The sequence below is a fragment of the Pinus tabuliformis genome, chromosome 5_2, assembly GCF_031772625.1.
Source record: "Pinus tabuliformis cultivar Carrire ecotype Pingquan chromosome 5_2, CPIR1, whole genome shotgun sequence".
Taxonomy (NCBI): domain Eukaryota; kingdom Viridiplantae; phylum Streptophyta; class Pinopsida; order Pinales; family Pinaceae; genus Pinus; species Pinus tabuliformis.
The window spans coordinates 663759660-663772770 of NC_142306.1; the positions used below are offsets into that span (position 1 = coordinate 663759660).

Genomic DNA, 13111 nt, shown 5'->3' on the forward strand with positions numbered 1-13111 from the left:
CTTGATAAGAAGAAGGAAGCAGAAGAAGAGAGTGATGACAAAAGGGAAATAGAAAACAAAGAAAAAATACATGGGTCCAAAACTGAAGAAATAAATAAAATGGATGAGAAGGCAGAAGAGATGGTACCACAAGGGGCAGAAGGTGCCATAAATAAAGATCCAGTGCTGGACAATGAAGAAAGCACAGGGATTTGGAGAATAAGGGAGAGCCTCAGGAACCCAAGAAATATTCAATTGATGTAATGAAGGAGAATGGTTTTGATGGTACATGTACACTGGAGAACTGTGCCCAAGTCAAACATGTAGAGCCAATGAAGGAAGTGTATGATCCGAGGGAAAAAATACTTGAAGGTCAAGCAAGACAAATGGTAGACGATATTGGTTCACTTTCCAACCACACTCCAGTAAAACATACCCCTGATCCCCCACTTAAAGCATCCAGTTGAACTTCTATGGTTTAAATTTGTGCATTGTTGGAGGTTAGCTTCTTAATTGAAACATTATTCATTGGGATTTCTACCCCAGGTTTAGAGTTTGAAGAGAGGAGGAAAACTCTAGAAGTGTTTCTTTAATATTGCAATGATAGATCACTACCATCTTACATACCATAGCAAAAATGGAACCTGGCTTTTGCAACGACTCTTGCTACAGTTGCATAGTCACCGATTAGTTTCCATGGTTTTGGTTCTTTGACTTGCATTTCTTATCAGTTTACTTTTTGTAAATTTAACTTATCTAGTTCCTTTTATAAATGTTCACTACAGTTTTTAGCTTCTTGCATATGATTTTATTAGTCTTTTCTTTATGATGTAACAAATTATCCATGAATTGTTATGTAGCTATATTTAGTTCTCAATATATTCAATTTATCAGTAGTATGGAAAATGGTTAGGTTTAGATGCTTTATAGTTCTTATTGCCTGTTATGCATTCTCTGAAGCAAGGAGATGCAAAATGTTATTTCTTTGAGTCCATTATATATGTAGCTTTGAAAGCCTAGAAGTGTTTGGGTGTACCCCCAATATTCTAATTTTCTTGTTCAAGATTTTGTTGACTTTAAATTTTTAACCTAAACGAGGTCCCTATCTTGTTGCATCTCATGGAGCTTGAGACCTAAACAGAGTAGGATTCAGGAGAAAATCTCAAATGTAACACCAATGCAGAATGTGTTTGGGGTGACTCTTTCTGGGAATCATGTATTGCTAATACCTTCTTGATTATGGTTCATTTGTCTTTCTTATTCTACAAACCTAAGCTTCATTATATTTTTTTTAGTATCAGTTTTAAGTTGTTGGATCATGTTCTTTGTTTTAATGAGATAACGAATTTATAGGCATTTTATTGGGAACCCTTAAAGCATCTTAAAAATTAAGAATAAACAATTCCCACATTTTTGATATCTGTTTTACTGTTGGAGTGGGTCCTAAAATTATTTTTTTTGTGTTTAACATTGAATGCTTTTGATTTAGTGGTGCATTATTTGTTGATTTGAAATCTGGAGCTACATATTTTATGCCTCGAAACTCCACTATCTTAGAATTTTGGAATCTATTTCATTGTGACTTATTATACTATTTCAAACTCGTACAAATTTGTGATAGACTGGCTCTTTCTCCCATTGACAAATCTGTATAATTTGATGAAAACTCTGTTTCCCCCTACCTCCAAATGCTCTATCACGTTTTGTCATAATTCTTCAATTCATTCATTTGTATTTTTCTATCCTTCATATAAATTGATTCATAAGGTTCCCATCCTCATCCTGAATCTCAATGACTTCACATCCACGTACATACTGGAGCCCAAACCCTTCTGGGGCACTTAATTTTGATGCTTATTAACCATTAAGCGGCTCAAAAAAAAGGATGTACAGATAACAAAAAGAGAAAATCATGTTCCTTGAGCCCATTCCATTCATACCTTATCTATGATGTGTATATCGAAACCATGTATGTAATGTCTACAGTAACAGCAGATGGTTTCACCTCTCCAATGTTTGGTTACTTTACTTCGGTGATTTTGAACTCCTTGATTGGAACAACCATCCTAGACCATCCTCAAAATTGAGTTTCTCCCTCATTATTAATATATGCTGCCAATCAAGGCAACACATCTTGGATATATTCTTAATTTTCTATGTCGATTTCAAGCGAAAAAAGATTGAAATTCCTCAGGAGGTAGTCATGGAGAGTTAGAAACTGTAGATTAAGTTTTGGAAGAGCCAAGCATCCTTCACCAATGTAATTAATGCTAGGTACAACACTTTCATCCCACATGACTTGTTCATTTGGATAAAGAGGGAGAGCATTTATCACTTCCTTTTGAGACTGTCATTTCTCAAAAGTAGAAACCATTACGTCGGTAACGAAATCCATTCTTTCAACACATGGATCAGTGTTCTTAAGCAATTTAAGCTTATTATAGACAACACCCTTAAGTTCTTCTACAAACAAAATAGAAAGCCTCTTACAAAGATCGTTACATTTTTCAATGGAGCCCACATTGGCCAATGCAAGTGTCATAGGGCTTGCACTATAGACTAAGCTCAGACCTCTTAATGAAGTCAGTTCATAGGACTTGAACTCTACAGCTGCTTAAGACAATATTCACTCCAAATACTTTCTTAAAGCTATTTTTTGGACCAAGGCTAGTAAGATGGAATATTGATACAAACGAGCTTGTCTCTTTAGGCTTTCCACTCTCTTTCTCATTGAAAGAATGCAGACTATGTATTTATGGCTAGTCACCTATGGCTTAAGAATACAACAAGAAGTCCATGCTTATTCTCCCATGCTCTAGGGGTTTATTTTACAATTACAACGAAATTAAATTAGAGTTGTCAGAATCTATTAGCTCAGAATTATGTTTTCAACTTCTATTTGAATTAGAGGCAACTAAGTTGAACTAAATCCTGTGTTTTATAGGCAAATAAGTTAGACTAGAGTTGATAAAAACCTTTTCTGGTGTGGAATTTTGTTTCCAACTTCTGTTTTTATTAGATACAACAAAATTTGATCAAATGTTGCATGTTTTGGTTGTCTCAGAGTAAGTTTAACTGAAAGAAAACTGTATGCCTTATCTTCAACTGATTCTGCCATAGCTATTTATTGCAATTTATTGTGACATATTGGTAAAATTACAATTATTCTGATAAAGAATTTGTGTTTTTAGAATCACTAGCTACTGCGAAGTTATCTTTGGACATGTCAGTAGTTTAATAGTTTCATGTAGAAAAATCAAGGATAATTGGTTTAGCTTTGAAGATTCTATAATATATGTCGTGGAAGGTGATGTGAGTCCTACTAGCCCCGCCCAACTCAAGCTTCCAAGGTAATAATCAGTTTCTTGCACTTATGATTGTAGAAGTGCCCAAACCTCATTGGCCTTTTATAACCTTTGGTCTGTGGTTTTTCCATAAAATCTTTGGGATATTTGTAATCATGGTTGTATATAGTGAAAATGGCTTTTCTCTATTCTAATATTGACACTAAGGAGAGAATATTAATTGAAGTGCTATACGACAATATTAAATGAAGTGTTTATATAAAAAACTAACTTACTGTTGGGAAAGAATAGTGAAAGGATTATTTTCAATTTCTGGCAAAGCTTTTCTCCTATCATTTCATCCTTGGACATTTAAGCTCATCTTGCAAGAACCTCCATTCAGATAATCGTTATATAAAATCTTGGAAGTCTGATCCCATGCTTCTCAATTGGTTTTTGAATTTGAAAGTCCCATATCATGCTTTTCAACTGATTTTGGTATTATATATGTTTTCTCTGGCAAAATTGTGTACATGGATGTTCTATGGCAGATCTTTTTTGTAAATTTGATCTTGCATAGGTCGCTTTGTTATAGGGCAATAAGGCTCTTGGTTCTTGGTGTTCAAGACATTACTTTAATATTGTTTAGCCTAAGTTTTCAAGTGATTCTTTGATTAAAGAAATGTCAGTGTCATTCCTATTTCAAGTGATATTAGTTCTTAATATTGTTTCCAGGGTCATTTCTATTTGCTATATGATGTTACTTCCAATGTAATTGCTCATTGTGTAAAAGAGACCTTAAGGAGAAATCCACTATATCTAGCTTGAGTGGGCCTAATGGTTAAGAGGACATGTTTCCTCCTAAGAGGTCACAGGTTCAAAACTAGAGGGGGTAGAGTATGTATGCCTTCATCGACTTAAGGGTCAAATCATTGTGCAGAGGTGGGTCCCTTGTCCCACAAGTAAGGGGGTCTCGTACACGAATGTGGTTTCTCGCTTGGTTGTGACCTTAAAATTGGATAATTAAAATATCCTTTAGAAATTTTAGAATGTATTTCAAAGGTATGAGAGTGAAAGGAAGCCCTGTATTTAGTGAGGTACATGATAAGGTAATGCTTTCCTTCAACATGTAGAAAATATTGTAGACATTTGGAGGTTTATTTTGGAATACACCATTGTTTTGAGGTAGCCAAATGGAGAAGATCACCTCTACAACCAAAATTTTGTCTTATGATCTAGTTGTAGTCCATTCATTTAATGTCTTTGTGTTATTTCCAATCCATTGTTGCATTTTACATAGTCTATGACTGATAGTTCATATCTCATTGGTGAGATTCCAGTGAATCAAAAGGTGATTTCATGCTTTCGCGTTACTCCCTGAAGAGCGCATGTGTTGGGAATTGTCCATCCTCTTCTTCTAAGCATGTGTAGGTTGGGATTACACCCTTGATTTGTAATTTGGGGCCCCAACCTTGGTTGTAGATAGTTGTATTGCATATAGAGGGTCTAGACTTGTGCTTGAACACCTTATTTGTTGCAAACCTATTCATAAAGATTCATCAATTGATTTTTCATCATCATATAGATCAATTTATATGTTATTTTATATACATGCACATAATCAATCTTCCTAAAACATGGTTGATCTTTGTGTGCCTTAGACCATTAAATGCCAAAATTCATAGTGAGATGTGCTTGAGTGTGGGTTAAGTAATTGCATTGTGGGAGAACTAATATGCATTTACAATGTATATCAAAAGAAGAAAGGTGCAACTAATATGCATTTACAATGTATATCAAAAGAAGAAAGGTGCATTGTAGAATGCATGTGGGGTCATAAGAGAGGCATCATGTCACTATACCAGGGATATGAAAATAAAACGGTATAAAAAATGTGAATAAAAAATGGATACATACAATATTTAGTGGAAATAGGGGTTTTATAAATTGGGAAGGTGTATTGGATTTATATTGGCAGGGGGTTAAGTATTGTGATTTTTAGAGGTATTTTCCAATATGTAGTCAAATTAAGGGTAATGTTTAGTATGCCACAAATGCACGTGCTATGTCAAAGTTTTAGTGAGTGAATCCCCCGTGGTTTTCCATCATCATTTAATATTTGATGTAGCTCCAACGACTATCCTTTGATGCCATCTTCACTATCATGTCTTCATCATATCTGGTAGTCAATCATTCCTGCAAATAATTTTTTTTATTGTTGGAATGGCTAGTTCCAACAAAGATGAAAATGTGTTACAATAGTTGGCCAAACTAAATGTCACTATATTCTTTCAACCAGAATTACATCAATGACATAACACTTTCTAAAAACTTTAAACAATGGCAAAACAATTCTATTTTACATGACATCATGCCGAGGAGCACTACCTTTTTTGTCTATATTCTCTGGTCAATACAAATGTGAAGAGAATGCAAGTGTTGAGTGAACATCCCATTTTCCTATAAGAGTGTGTTCTTCTTCCATGACCAGATCACTGCACCACAGTTCAACAATAGGAGGGTCTAATGTTGTATAGCCACATGGGCTAACAAGTAAAGCAACGCCAGATACAATAGATGTAGTCGCAAGAACAATAGAAAACTCCACACTGGTAGCCCTTGGTGGTGCCCTCCAATATAACATGGTTGAACCAATACCAATAGGAGAAAGCAAGGAAAGTGTTGGTTCTGATCCTTCTGTTGTATCAATTGGAAATAGTAAACCTCCATATGGAAATTCTACAAGTGAAAAACTCAACCTGAAACAAAGTCTTCAATCCACTTTCAAATCCTCTAGGTCCTTCTAGGCTACCATCCCTTTTACCAAGGTTTGTACCATAATCGTTTGAGCTACATCCTACCAAATGTTGGAAAGCTTTTAAAGCTCCACACTTCACACTAGATATTTGACGCAAAGAACTGAGAACTTTGACACGGTCCTGAAGAAGAGAATCAAGAACATTTTTGTGGACAACATCTTTTGCAAAGGACTTTATCTGCAGCTAACAAATGGTAAGAAGAACCTCCATGACTAGATCCACCCTGACCTGCACTAGGATTCATTGCATCACGTAGTAAAACACTACCCTTTCCTTCTCTGCACACTCTACAGACCCTTCTACTACATCTAGAACAAACTGGAAGTTCATGCAACCTTTTAGGAGTACTCTTAAAATCAATGCTTTTGATCCATTGTGTCTCAGCATGAACTTCACACTTAGGATCAATACAGTTATCATTGAAGCCATCTACATTCCAAAATTCAATACCATCATCACCCTCATCCTCCAGGCCAATAACTGATAATTTCGTGTCCTCAGATGCAATTTAGCTTGACAATGCAAGATTTTGTATAGTTCTCCATAGTTGTGCCACATAAATAATTGGAAATGGTGAGGCAACGCTCACATGGAGACACTTCCCACACTTTTTCTACTCAACCAAAAATAGAGCTTTGAAAACACAACGCCAATAATCTCAATGCTTCACGACATCCACCACATGGTCGCCATACACAGGGATCGACTCACCACACCAGTATATATCATCCATTTGAATGTAACTAATCTCTAGGTATTGAAACATCACTAGTATAGGTTGGTGCTAGACATTTAATTAAGTCTTCTTCAACCCCTCATGTCATGGTGACTAGCACATCAACCATGTGATGCTCTGCCAAGAACAGAATAGTGTTCTCGCAGACTCGAAGAGATGAGGTTCGAATTAAAACCATGAATATTTTGCACTTTACATTTTTTCTAAAATTTGGATCCCTCTCTTCCTCGTTGCATCCTTCTTCAATTGGTTCGTCGCTTAACCACTAGTCCAACATGTAAATCACCACTAGATTTTCCATTTTCTGTTGGAAATAATACTGAGAGGGGGGGGTGAATCAGTATTATCAGATCAATAAAACTTTTTCAATGCTCAGAAACATATACGCTACTTCAGTCAAGTGAACCAGCGTGTACATGCCACTGTGTCTAAAGAAACCAGCGTATAACCATAAATCTTATAATCCAGTTAGTTTATCTTCAGTTAAATGCATTAGGACATTATTCACCATATTAAGAGTAAATAGATGCAGTATAACAGAACATATCATCACACAAAAGCCACACACATGAACACCATGATATAAGGTGGAAACCCAATGTGGGTGAAAACCACCTGCTGCAAGTCGTCTCTATCTTTCTTTAATAGGAACTTCAGTTTACAATCTTTTGTACTGGTGCAGCCTTATACCAGTACGCAGGCTACAACCTGCAGAAGGCTTCAACCTTCTCTCGTTCTCCAAACTTCCTTGGAAGGGAGCTCCAACCCCCTTTGCTCTTGTACTAGCTAAGATACTAGTACGTAGGTGTAGGCCTACAATCTTCTTTCCTTCAGGTACCACTTTTCATACATTTTCAGACTGGATATTTCTGAAGCACAACATTACAATCTGAAGACCACAATTCATTCAACTTTCATAGCAGATTACAAAACAACCAATACTCGCATCAACAATCTCTGAATCACTGAACCACTGAAACCCTGTCAAACCCAGTCACCAGAACACAAAGCAGACTACAGAACTCTGCAATAACAGTCAGACCCAGCTGTAACCCAAAAATCAAGCTCCAAAAGATATACGCTACTTCAATGAAGGCAACCCGCGTATACACGCGGTTTTACCGAAGACAACCTGCGTACAGATCTAAAAATAACTTTTCATAACTTACAGCTGTACCAGATATCAGTTATACCCAGAACATAACATTGCGTCAGTATGCAGATCTAGAAATACGCATAATCAACCATATAAAGATAGTTCATTTCAAACCATTTGATCCCGATCTCTCCTTAGATCTTGTTTTCCATCAACCGATGAGATCTCTCCTTAGCTCAGATCAAGCAATACATCATCAACCAATAACCTACATACTGAATCTAATACTTCATCAGATATTCAAGCCTTTTCAGATACACTTGCCTAATGATTTCCTTCTCCTTATATAGCCTTAGGCCTTTTTCAATACCAAGGGCCAAAACCATAGAAATCCAATACCATCAACTTCAAAACTAGGGATCAACACGTCCGTCGAGACACCAAGGTCCAAAACCATAGGCACAACTTCCAAGGAATAACCGCCGTGGACCAAAGATAAGTTTTCCACATACACGTGCTTTTATTGAAGCCAACCTGCGTGTACACGCGACTTGGTATATAGTGAACCTGCGTATACGCGACTTGGTATATAGCGAACCTGCGTATACGCGACTTGGTATATAGTGAACCTGCTTGTATACGCGACTTGGTATATAGTGAACCAGCGTGTATATATTTTTCTTCATACTTGTAGACTGATCATCAATTCCTTGCTGCTATCCTTCTGCACTATGATTTGTCATCAGTGTGATTTTCCATCAAGGACAACACTTGTCTCATAATGCCAACATTTTCGTCACAATGTTAATGATGCTCCTAGAGGCAGACAGAGGCACACACCTGCCACTATTAGAAAATAGCTAACTCAGGTGCTCCATAATCTCATCCAATGTATACAAATGGTTCACTGGGTTGAAAATATCAACTCCACCATCCATAGGTCTGCACAACAAACTTATATGATCAAACAAGTGCATTAGAGCCATCGGGATCCACTCACGGAGTTGCTATATTTTCTTATGGAATGATTCTGCATCACGTGACCTATTCATATGGCTCATCAAGCCATGCACGACTTCCACCATCTGTCAAGTGAAAATGAGATTCAACAGACAACAAGATGGACATACATAATGATTCTTACAGATAATTTATTCACTCTCCAACTCCCTTGGCCTGGGAAGGGCCAAGACTGAGGCCCATATGGGCTTCGATACCAATTTGAAAATCGGATCACTCAATTAATTAATCAAATAGTGTTACATATAAATAAATATAATGTTGTCTCAAGGTAGGGAAACTATCTTGGACACGCAATCACTTGGTTGAGAGAATATATCAACCATACATCAATCTAGGAAACATCTAGATCTAAATAACTCATAAGGAATAGGAATAGACTCCTTTACATAGAAAGAATCACAACTGAGGCAAGTAGGAAATATATTTTCCAAGTTTGATGGAATGATAATGAAGATAATTAGTTATTGGATCTGTATAATAATTATGCCATGAGGAATTTCCCTCTGAAAAGAACTTCCCCAATTTCCACTCTACACTCATCTAGACCATATGATCACATGTTAAACGATTGAGATTTTTCTAGTCGTAGATCTCATTGCTTCAGTTGTCAACCAATTCTTGATTTAAGTCGATTAATTGAACATCAGATAATATTAACTATATAGGGAAGGCTTCATTGAATCTTCCCCAAATTTCCAATAATGAAAACAAGCCCAGGGTTTTCCAAATTATTTCCTTGCAAATTTCATGGCGTTTTCTTAAATTTCTGGATTATTTCCCTAATATTTCATGGTGTTTTCCCTTAGTTTTGCCTTTCACATTTCATCTACTTTCCTTAGGGTATTTTTAGAACTCATGGACCTCTATTGTTGTGTCTATAATCTATGACAGAAGAATAGAACATATAAGAGCATGAGAATCCACAATTTAGTTTTCCTAATTCAATGTCTCTCTCTGTATGCTTGTGCCTTGTTGTTGCATATTCTCTCCTCCTCTACTCCTCAACATTGTGTCTCAACACTAAGTACCAGGATTGTCTTTCGAATAAATATACATTTAGGGATGTTGAATTCCTGTATGCTTTTGAGGAAAGTGGCAGCAGGTGTGGTGGCACTGACTTCCAGCTACACTCCCGTGATTTTGGAGGTGCAAACTATGGATGGTTTGAGTAAGGTACATTCCTGAAATTCATCATTATTTGGTTTTTTGGGAGGTTTCAATCTTCTATTTAAATGTGTGAGTTAAATAACAATTATAAATGGGATTACCTCATAAACGTGTAGTTTTGGAGGACTTCTATCATGTCCAACTCGAATTCTATGAAAATAGAAAGATAGGTTTTTTCTTTATTATCCTCTTTAGCCAGAGCCTTCTTTCTAGCTTACCATTACCAACACTTTTGTTTTATGCCATTTTGGTGCCTACCCTCTTTGTTTCCTTTTTACCTATTAGATTTTGTTGCCTTGAAATTGTTGCTATATGTTTGTATTGAATGCTTATTACTTTGTGTCCAAGAACTTGTTTTGGAAATGCCTCTTCAAAGATGCCTTGGATTGAAATTTTGAAAGCCCAAAAAATTGTTTTTTTGTTTCATATAATGAACATTTTTTTTTGGGATGAACGCTTTTAACATTCAGTTGAAATTGTGAATTTAGAAAGTCCAATTGGAAACCCTTCATCTTGATTTTCTGAAATTGGATAATAAAGTTGATTCATACTGGGGGTTGTAAATGGAGAAATCATAGTGAGAAACTGGAAATGTGCAAAGTTGCTTCTTGAATTGAAGAACAAACGTTTCACTTTATTCCCTAAGAAGGCAAAACATGTTGAGGCAGTTATTACTAGGGAAATAGTAGATGATGAAGAGTCTCCTGAAGAAAACATTGAGACAATAAAGGGTGTTCATGTTGGATATTATGATTATCTTCTATCCATAGCAATATGAACATTGAATTTATAAAAAGTACAACAATTATGTGTTGAGTGAGACAAGCTTGAGGGTGATGTTGAGGAGCTTAGAAAGACAACAACCAAATATCTATGGTGCAAAGACTTGGATGCCTTTACAAAGGAGTTGGATGTATGTTCCTCATATTTTGACACTTTTGATAGATCGAGATTTGTGTGATTCTTCCTGTCTAATAAATGAGTTGCTTCATCCATTCTTATGGCTTTGGTATATTTTGTTTCTCACTTGTCTGTAAATTTTATAGGCTCAAGAAACACATGAGGCTAAGGACGTTGAATATGAATTGAGTAACATGGGAAATGATGCTGTTAGAATCTTTAGGAAAGTAAGAAAAAACCAAAGAAAGAATACCAACAAATTGTAATTGCTAAAAAACTAATTCTCAATCATTCACCAACAATCAGGCATCAACTTCCTCTCTTACTACAAATAATGCACAGAATGGTAATGTTGTTTTTAATCAACTGTGATTCAAATTCAATGTTATAAATGTCAGCCTTGTGGTTGAATTTTTTTTTATGTATGCCTAACATCCATTTGCAGAAATTATAAAACCCAAGCGTGCAAGCAGCAAGAAAGGGGCTGCGAAAAAACAAATGGTTTGCTTAAGTTACTTTCTATTTATTTCCCTAGGATCCAGTTTTTGTTGTTGTTTAACATGGATGATATGAATAATATCTTTTCGGAAATTGGAAAACGACGAGGATGATGAATTAGATATCAGTTTGTAGGATCGGTTGGCATCTTATAACCATCAGTTATCAACAGATCAATCAGGTTCCTTATCATTTTTGTGCAACATTTGTATTTGCTGAAGAGAAATTTTTTTTATTTGAGCACTTCAGTCTCTTCTAATATAAATTTCCATTTTGTAATATGATTACTTGTGTTTTTTTTAAATTTGCAGTTGTTGAGGATCAAGGAAGCAAACAAAATTCACCAACTGAAGATTTTAAACCAAAGCAGAAAGAGACCACTAGATGGGAAAACAAGGTTGCCCCTGTGTATGTTGAGATGTTATATGAAGATGATAAAATGGAAACCATTCTTGAAGAAGAAGAAAATGAAGATGAGGGAGAGAAACAACCAAGGAAGGTTGGTACAAAAGGGAAGACTACTAATGGGAGAACAAAGAAGGCCACTATTACTAGTGATGGTGATTCTAATTTTGGAATTGATGAATATGACGACACTGATTACGAGGAAGCCATTCTTAGGAAGGGTTCAAAGAAGCCTGTTGCTAATAAGACCTCCAATCCCTCAAAAAAAAACCCTAAAAATTCTAATTCTACAACTACTGCCCTTGTACCTAGAAAGAGAGGACCCAAAAGGAAAGCCTAGGGACAAAAGATGGTTGATGAAATGTTGAAGCCTACTTCTATTGACGGTGTTGTTGATGACGTACAACCATAAATTTACAAGAAATACCTTCAGAAAAAGGTGATAAAAATGAGACCATCTCCTTTCAACAAGAAAAGTGGATCTGTAATGTCAAAGCTAACACAGGAGAGTGATACAAGTCCTAGTGCAAATGGCTCTACTGGATCTTCATCCAATTGTCTTGAAGAAGTCAACGAAGCTCCAAAGCCAGTTGGGCAAAGCAGGCCATAGAGAGGGAATCGAGAGCCTGTGCCATATGCCTTGAGTGAGAGAAGCGATGAAGATGAAGATGAAGTTGAGATCAATGATTCAGATTTTGTAGAAGATCATGACTAGAGTAGGAAAGGTGTTGAATGCAAAACATGCATCTTTTACTTAGTATTATGGTTCTTCTGATTTCAAAACAATTGTATCATAATAGGGCATGCCTATGTAGGGTTCTTTCAAAGCCATTAGTGCCTTTTATGACAAACTTTAGAAATGATTTTCTTTTAGCATCAATTAATATTGACATAAACCACAAATATGCATAGAATATTATGACCAAACTAGGAAAGCTATTCAGTATTCTTGTAAATATTTTATACTAAGTATTTTTGTGGTTCTAATTTTACATCAGTTATGGGTTCTTTGGAAGGCATAAGTATCTTCTTGCAAGCTTAAAACATTCTTTTCTTTAGCATCAATGATAATTGACATTACTACAATGTTTGTACAATTTTTTGACATCACATTGACATAGAAGCAATGTGGTTGACACTTACCTGTACTTGTTGTCATGGTCAGATAAAGTCATAGAGAATATCTAGAAATATCTTGTGGTGC

The 13111-nt window shown here is 35.9% G+C and overlaps 2 pseudogenes; one reads left to right on the forward strand and one right to left on the reverse strand.

Moving 5' to 3' along the window:
- Window positions 1–5673: 5673 nt before the first annotated feature.
- LOC149160826 (putative phosphoinositide phosphatase SAC9) lies at window positions 5674–6811 on the reverse strand (annotated as a pseudogene).
- A 3188-nt stretch (window positions 6812–9999) lies between these two features.
- LOC149160827 (uncharacterized) lies at window positions 10000–12622 on the forward strand (annotated as a pseudogene).
- Window positions 12623–13111: the final 489 nt, after the last annotated feature.